The 9,067-nt window shown below is 44.3% G+C and overlaps 1 long non-coding RNA gene across 1 annotated transcript; it reads left to right on the plus strand.

The window, feature by feature from the left end:
* Positions 1-3,247: 3,247 nt before the first annotated feature.
* LOC130519670 (uncharacterized) lies at positions 3,248-5,507 on the plus strand. Its single transcript, XR_008948417.1, has 2 exons — positions 3,248-4,314; positions 5,217-5,507. It is a non-coding gene; the product is annotated as an uncharacterized LOC130519670 (long non-coding RNA).
* Positions 5,508-9,067: the final 3,560 nt, after the last annotated feature.

A 9,067-nucleotide genomic window follows, 5' to 3' on the forward strand; every position in this document is an offset into this window, starting at 1 on the left:
GTTCATATCATCAAGTGTTAAAATCTGTTCATTCCAAGACCCAGAAAACTAAAACGGAACAGCCCCCCAGAGTGGTTTATCACCACATTAATCAAGTGCCCTTCAGCTCAGGACACCATTTCTCTCCATCTAAACTGATCTGTTGCCCTCTGAATTGTGACTGTTGCCCGTTCTATGTGTTGCCATGACACCAGCTCTACTCCCTCTCTAGGGGGCGTGGTTTAGCCACTTTTCCGCAGCAGTTGCTGGCGACAGTTTCACCTGCAGCCAAGTACTCATCAACTGGCTGTTTAAGCCTTTAGCTCCTGTTCACCAGCGTCTGATCCTTTCAACAGCTTAGCGGTAAATGTGGACTCTGAAACCCAGGTTGTTTATATTCAAGATTAGTAATCCTGCTGATTGTTGTTCCTCTTTGAAGGTCAACACACTTCCCTCCTTTACTTAAAGGAGACGTGCCGTAAAGGATCCTTTTCCATTTGAGAGAGTTCCTGGTCACTGCTGCAGATTTTTTTCTCATTTGTGAATCCTTTCCATCGATGTTTCTGTGCTTCAGCATCTGGATTATTGCTTCATGATTGACTGTGTTGAACGCTTTGGTCAGAATTGATGAAACAAGTAATACTTCTGAAAGTGTATTTTTCATCTGATGGAGCTTTGACCTCTATGAATCTACATCTCTGGTTTAATTTTATTTCTTAGTGTGAGCATGATGATTCTTAGTGACTTTGTGAGGTGGCTCTCATGTCTGACTGTTCTGAACAGCCCACATTCTCTTGTTCCTGGTTTCTTTGGGAGTGGGATGAACACTGTCTTCACAAGGTCTGTAGGAAGGTTACTGATGTTGTACATCATATTGATATGTTGTCCTTCAGGTTTTCCCACTGCTGCTCAACATGACTGATGATTTGTAGGAATTTATTTGTGTTTTTACCTCAACTTGATGGATTATGATCTGGGTTCACCTGTGGCACATGAAGATATCTACAGGATGAGTGTCCTTCCTTGAAGGCTCCATTTACATTGTTGATCTTAAACCGACTTCAATATGTGTAAATATGAGTTGATTTTCTAATTTTGTGAGACTGAACATGAGCTGATGTATCAGACACTAAAAAGCAGAAGTATTGAGTGAGGAGGTTTTTGTCACAGTCTGAATCACTGTGATACCCACTCGCCAGCAGAGTCGTCCCATGTTTGACAGTAATAAACTGCTGAGTCTCCCTCCTCCAGATTATTGATCATCAAACGATAATCTGATGTTGACTGATGAGTAGAAGTGAATCTTGGAGATGAGAAACCAGAAGCATATTTGACAGAACTCCAGCTGCTATGCAAGCTCAGTACAAACTGAGGAACTCCTCCTGGAACCTGTTTATACCAGTGAGCAGCATTAGTACCAGTTCCCAGGTTACAGTCCATGGTGACTGACTCTCCTCTGCTCAGAGACACAACAGTGGGCTTCTGTGTCAGCACCGTCACAGCACTCACACCTGGAAACAACAAGAGGACATGAAGTCAAGAGAAAGACACAGACTGATGAATCCAGCATGAGCTCAGAGCTGCAGTAAGTCAGCCTCCTCACATGTTAGAGCAGTGATGAGAGTGCAGAGGCTCTCCAGCATGTTGCCACTGTGTGCTGACTATCAACCTGGAAAGTGACTTTACTGCTGACAGATTCAGGCTTTGGAGGATGAGGAGAGGAGGTGCTGGAGGAGCAATTTAATAGCCCACTGGAGCTGAGAGGGACTGACAGGAGGAGGAGCTTCTCTTCAATCTGCAGCTTTTCTCCTGTGTGTGATGTGGAAAAGAGCAGATTGGAGCTCCAACGTTTCATTTACATGAAGTTAAATAAAGACCATCAGAGCTGCAGGTGCTTCCTGCTGATGGAGGAGCTGAGTCAGGTCACAGCTGAAGGAGCTGCTTTCTCTGTTTCTATGGTGATGCAGTGCTCCTCTCTGGTGGACTTGAGCAGAACAACATCCTTCATGGACAAAATGTCTCTGTGTCACAGGTTTATTCATGTACTTCATATATAAAGGTTTGGATTATCCTCATGTAAAGAAATAAAAGTATGGATTTACCACCCTAAAGACTCTTTCCAATCGCTCAGTTTAATGCTCCCTTTAATTATTGCCATCATCAAGTCCTCACTCACCACTTGAATTCATCTCTCCCCATTTTTAAAAGCATAAATGTCCCAAATTCTTAAAAATTCATTTGTCTCCCAACTACACACCCATTATGTTTCCAGTCTGGTCTCCCTCAACATCACAGCACTGAGATCGCTCTGTTTTAAATATCCAAACATCTCCTCTGTGCAGCTGGCTCCAGCTTCCTCTCCCTCCTGGACCTTCTTCATCTAAGTGGCACTTCTACACCATCTCACAGCCCATCCTCCTCAATAGACTCCTCCATTTGTGTCCCCCACACCCCCCTAACTGCTTCCATTCATATCTCATAGGCTTCACTCAGTTCTTGCAATTTGACAAAGAATGTTGTAAATTTATCTCCAACTTCAATCACAAATCGGTGACATCACTCATCATCATACTTTCACTATGACTGGTACACGAAGGTGGAACCCAGAATGCAGACAGGAGGCGGGAAATCTTAAAGTGAAACATTTATTAAAGTGCTGGTGACACCCAAATGTGCGTTGGTGAATCGTGAACAGAGAAACCCAACTCAGAACGGTTGGGTTTCGACACACAGATAATCCAAACAGGAATCAGAATCAGATTTATTGCCATTGTTCATGTAATACACAGTATTACACAAGCTAGGAATTTGTCTTGGTGTGACGCTGCGACATTCAACATAAAGAAGACAACACTAGAATAAGATAAATAAAATAAAATAAGACATATATACAGTATATACATAAATAGTAAGAAATAGTGCAGGTCAATGCAGGAGTAATGTGATGTATTGTTCGTGAGTCCGACTGGCTGCTGTTCATGGTGCTTAAGTGATAAGTCACTTGGTGTTCAGCAGCCGAGGGGCAGAGGGGAAGAAGCTGTTCGTGTAGCGGGAGGTTTTGGTCCGAATGGACCGTAGTCTCCTGCCTGAGGGGAGGGGGGAAAACAGTCCGTGACCAGGGTGGGAAGGGTCGGCCGTGATCCGACCTGCATGCCTCCGGGTCCTGGAGATATACAGGTCCTGGATGGATGGAAGCCTGCAGCCGATCACTTTCTCGGCAGCGCGCACGACGCGCCGCAGCCTCAGTCTGTCCCTGACGGTGGTTCAGATAATTTGATGTACGGTAAGGATAGTTGTAAGGAAAATTGAAAGCCAAGGTTGTGATGTATGTGGATATATATGTGTGTTTCTGTTCTTCTGAATGAGTCCTGAGTTCAAGGCCTGCAAGAAGATTTCGTCTACTGGGATTTCTCCTGTTCTGTAGAGGTAGAGGAGAGATTCAGTGGTCGTGGCGAGCCACCCAAGAGAGACTGTGATTTGGGAACCATCTGAGGATTTCTTTCTTTCTTTATTCACTTTATCGCTGTTTAATGTTTATGTGTGTATTGGAATTTCAGTCTTTTCCCATTTAAGCAATACAATATAAGCAAACTTAACCTTGGTTGTGTGAATCCTTTACTCTCCACTTAATGCACATTGCTGATACCCCTTTCTCCTGTAGCGAATCTAGACTTTTGACCCACTGGCCCACAAAATAATTTATATACTGAAGAACATATCTGTATCTCCCAGTTATTACCATTACGGTGAGGGCTGAGGCTGGTTACATTAGCCCCAAAATTAAATGTGTCTTTGCTAAATTAGTGCTTGGATATGGTTCAATCTGTGCTGAGCTAGTAAATTTTGGAGCCACGCTGACCATCAACTCACTGATGTCGTCCATGCTGTCCATTGTTTACCTCACAATGATCAGGCGCACAAAAAGGTGTAATAATAACATCGATGTAATGACAACATTGATGTAATGACTCATGAGATGAGAGGAAACCAGCAGCCACGCCCCTCTCAGCAGGAGGTCACATCCGCTACTGCTGCCAATGTGACAATGCTCAAATGCTGAGCAAAGGCGGGTCCACCTGCTCTACACACGATCCACATTCACACCAGTCCTGTCCCAGTCTGATCTGGAGGGACTGATCCAGGTCAAACCAAGGCAGCTCGGCTCAACTCAACTTTAGCTACGAAGCATTAATTAAAATCAAGAAGCTTCAGAGGAATTCAGAGGCTGATCATTGAGACAGCAACAGCTGCAGGGCTAAAGTCCAGTTTAACAGGAAGAAACCCTGAGCAGGACCAGGCTCATATGAGGGGACCCTCTTGCTGATGACAAAGAAGGTAAGAAGTGGGAGAAGAGCAGGGAAAAGAAAAAAGAACAGATCCATACATCCCTCATGCAAATACATGTGTAACTAGAATAAAGATTTTTTGTATGTCATAATCAATACATATCAATACCTACACACATACATGTGATCAGAAGAGCCTGTAAGTATTCTTGACATCACTACATCTGACCAGTAGCTCAGTTATTGATACTATACAACATTAAAATAAAAGCAAGAAACACTGAAACAAGTAAAAGTGAAGTTAATACAACCAGACTGAATTAAAGAGGTGTCTAATGAGTCTAGATTTGAAGATGAGGAGTGATTCATTGTTACGGAAGATTGACAGACATGAACTGAGCCCCCAAATGCAGACACAGACGACAAGATCAGCTTCAGCTCTGACTGAAAATGAACAGCGTGTGTGCCAGCAATTCTCAGCAGAGATGAGACCACAGCGAGGCAGGAAGCAGGCTGGGCGAAACAGGCAGGAACAGGTCGCAGTGTTGGAGCACTGCAGGCAAAAGACCGGCAAAATGAGCAGAAAGCAAGTTAGAAAGTTAGAAGAAAGAGAGACAGGAGGGTGGTGAGAGGGAAACACTCGGGTATGGAGGAGGTGGATGGACATTAATGTGGGGGGGGGGGGGGGGAAGTGGATCTGCTGAAGGGTGGAGGTGATGTGGTGGAGGAGGAGGGTTGGTTATGATGCCAGCAGCAGAGTTCTGGACCTGGAGGAGTTTATTGAGGTGACTTAAGAGGAGAAAGCTGCAATCATCTAAACAGGTGACAAAGATGAGGAAAAGAATGAAAGCAGCAGGAGAGAGATGGAGGGACGGAGATGGTTGAGGTTACACAGGTGAATGTCATGAGCCTGTTCATGTCTGTTTTGTAATTACAGTTTGTTTCCACCAGGGGGCGGGGTTGACCTGTTTCCCGGCTCGTGCTGCCTGCTTCCACACCTGCAGCTGATCAGCTTGATTGGAATTCTTTTTAAGCAGCTGGCACGAGTCGATCAGAGTCTGGTAGTTTCTTCGATCCTCTTGGTAACTGAGTGTTTATAGACTTTAAACCTTCACTCTTCCTGTTTGGATTATCTGTGTGTCTGTTGAAGAGCACCGTTCTGAGTTGGGTTTCTCTGTTCACGATTCACCAACGCACATATGGGTCTCACCTGCACTTTAATAAATGTTTCACTTTGAGATTTCCCGCCTCCTGTCTGCATTCTGGGTTCCACCTTCGTGTACCAGTCATAGTGAAAGTATGATGACGAGTGATGTCACCGATTTGTGATTGAAGTTGGAGATAAATTTACAACATTCTTTGTCAAATTGCAAGAACTGAGTGAAGCCTATGAGATATGCATGGAAGTAGACAGACCGGCAAAATGAGCAGAAAGCAAGTTAGAAAGTTAGAAAGAGAGACACAGGAGGGTGGTGAGAGGGAAACACTCGGGTATGGATGAGGTGGATGGACATTAATGTGGGGGGGGCAGTAGAGCTGCTGAAGGGTGGAGGTGATGTGGTGGAGGAGGAGGGTTGGATATGATGCCAGCAGCAGAGTTCTGGACCTGGAGGAGTTTATTGAGGTGACTTAAGAGGAGAAAGCTGCAATCATCTAAACAGGTGACAAAGATGAGGAAAAGAAAGAAAGCAGCAGGAGAGAGATGGAGGGACGGAGATGGTTGAGGTTACACAGGTGAATGTCATGATCCTGTTCATGTCTGTTTTGTAATTGCTGTTTGATTCCACCAGGGGGAGGGGTTGACTTGTTTCCCGGCTCGTGCTGCCTGCTTCCACACCTGCAGCTGATCAGCTTGATTGGAAGTCTTTTTAAGCAGCTGGCTCCAGCCATCAGAGTCCGGTCGTTTCTTCTGTCCTGTTGTCCTCTATTGAGGAGGATGGGCTGTGAGATGGTGTCAAAGGTCCCACTCAGATCAAGAAGGACAAGGAGGGAGAGGAAGCTGGAGCCAGCTGCACAGAGGAGATGCTTGGATATTTTAAATAGAGCGATCTCAGTGCTGTGATGTTGAGGGAGACCAGACTGGAAACATTAATGGGTGTGTAGTATGGAGACAAATGATTTTTCAAGAATGTTGTAAATTTATGCTAAATTAGAAATGGGGCATAGATGACTGTAATTATTGAGTCTTTAGGGTGGTAAATCCATACTTTTATTTCTCTACATGAGGATAATCAAACCCTTAAAGATAAAATACATGTATAAACCTGTGACACAGGTTTTGATTGAGAGGCAAATCAGAGGTCATGATCTTATATCTGTCAATCATTGCAGTTCAGGGTTTTCAAATCAAACTTGAACCTAGCAGAAACAAAAACATCCCAGAACCGTGATGTCCCTGAAGTTTCTAGAAGCACAAGGTGCTCAGAGACATGTCCAAGGTAGGAAAGGCTGAAACCCAACCACCACTGGACAAGACACAGCAGTTGAAACATCACGACTGGACCAAGAAATCTCTGAAGACAGAATTGTCAAAGGTTTTGTGGACTGATGAGATGAGAGGGGCCCTTGATGGACCAGAAGGACAGGCCTGTGACTGGATCAGCACTGGTGTTGGCTAGACCGAGTTAAGCTAAGTCAGACAAATCTGGCTTAAATCAAGAACTGCACCTAATGGGCAGAGCAAAGGTGAGGAATGCCCAACAATCCTGGAAGACCTGGGACTGTCTGCGATGCGGTCTCATTTGCTATTAGTCTATGCAGTGAAATAGGTGGGGGGGGGCTTTTGATAGGGAGGCAGTAATACAAGAAGGTGTAGCTGGAAAGACTCCAACAGGAAAGGAAAGCTGGAGTCAGAGTGACGGGAATTGTGTTTTAGTGGGAGTACACACATTAAGATAATCGGGTGCTAAATTTTCCCCTTCCCTACCAGGTCATCCGGTTATCTTATAAGTTTTATATTATCTTGTATGTCTTATAACATTAACCGTAAAATTATCCAGGGATCTGAGATGTCCTAGGAGTAATTTTGTCCTGATAATCGGCTCATAAAACATTCAAGGCCCAAGGCCACCATTGTTCCCTCATCTTCGATGTCCTCTTCCATGTTGCCTCTTAATCTCCTAATGACATATGTGTGTACCCTGCATAAGTCAAGGTGCTTGTGTTTCTGTGCTCCACCCCCTCCCCTTGTGTTGTCCCTCCCCCTGGCAGAGACACAGCCTGGTCACCTGACTCGGATCGATACAATGAGGCACAAGTGGATTTCATTCCCTTATTAGCTTCTAAATCCAGCTGTTGACACCACTGCTGGGCCAGTCTGTAAGCAGCCTGTACGGGGTGACCAGTGGCTCTTTCAAGTGATTTGCATTGCAGCTCTGAGGTCCAACTCTGAAGTAAACCTCAGCAGTTTTACCTGAGGAGTCAAATTAGAAAGCAGAGGATGATGTAACATTTTTGCTCCATTCAGAGATTTTTACTGACATCACTTCCTCTCTAGTTCAACCCTCATTTTGTGTTTGATTCAAATTTATAAATTCTGTGTTGCAAGTGAAAAATGACTGTTTAATTAGGACTCATCATAAAACATTAATATTACAGACGATACAGATCATTTTCAGGATATTTGGCTTTTGAGTAATTTTGACAATGTAAAAAGTTGACACTGCAATATTATATCATGAAAGTAGGGCATTGAAGTAGAAGCATGCATTGATGATTTCCTCATCTCAAATATTTTATTGAGGGGAAAAAAAAAGCCACGAGCATTGGTGGGTGTACCACCACAAAGAATGTCAATGTCTCGATAACGTCATGTACGCTTGAGCATCAATTACAGCTTGACAAAGACCTCTAGGCCTCAGGTCAACATTTTATTTGCTGATGCATGGACTCCCACTCTTGAGGGATGGCCTCCAAGTCATGAAGGTTCTGGGAGACAGAGTTAGGACCCTCTGCATGGTGACTCAGCTGATCCCTGAGGTCTTTGAGATTCAGCTCCCTTGGTGTTCCCACCGATTATTGGAGTTAATCAGGTAGTACCATCTTGTCAATGTAGCAGTCATAAAGTGTAGAGCAGCTCTGTAGTGACGAGACCCTCCTGCCCAACAGTGGCTAATGGGCCGCGCTCTGCTTGAAGTCTCCAACATCTTTGGCGGATCATTTGTTTTCACAATGAAGTGATCCTCACTGTCGAATAGGCTCATCCTGAACATTCATAAAAATGCCGAATAACCCAAACGTTATGTGAGTTGTGTTTGATTTTTGTGACTATTTTGTATGGTAAATTAATGGTTTTATCTATTTACTTGAGGAAAGTCAAACCCATTAAAGTAATTAAACCACTGAACCCATCAAACATTAAACTAAACTAAAAGGTGTAGATGTGTAAACATGTGACACATCCATAAAAATTCTGTCCATGAAGGATGTTGTGCTGTTCAAGTCCACCAGAGAGGAGCAATACATCACCATAGAAACAGAGAAAGCAGCTCCTTCAGCTGTGACCTGACTCAGCTCCTCCATCAGCAGGAAGCACCTGCAGCTCTGATGGTCTTTATTTAACTTCATGTAAATGAAACGTTGGAGCTCCGATCTGCTCTTTTCCACATCACACACAGGAGAAAAGCAGCAGATTGAAGAGAAGCTCCTCCTCCTGTCAGTCCCTCTCAGCTCCAGTGGGCTATTAAATTGCTCCTCCAGCACCTCCTCTCCTCATCCTCCAAAGCCTGAATCTGTCAGCAGTAAAGTCACTTTCCAGGTTGATAGTCAGCACACAGTGGCAACATGCTGGAGAGCCTCTGCAC

The sequence above is a fragment of the Takifugu flavidus genome, unplaced genomic scaffold (assembly GCF_003711565.1).
Source record: "Takifugu flavidus isolate HTHZ2018 unplaced genomic scaffold, ASM371156v2 ctg1080, whole genome shotgun sequence".
Lineage (NCBI taxonomy): Eukaryota > Metazoa > Chordata > Actinopteri > Tetraodontiformes > Tetraodontidae > Takifugu > Takifugu flavidus.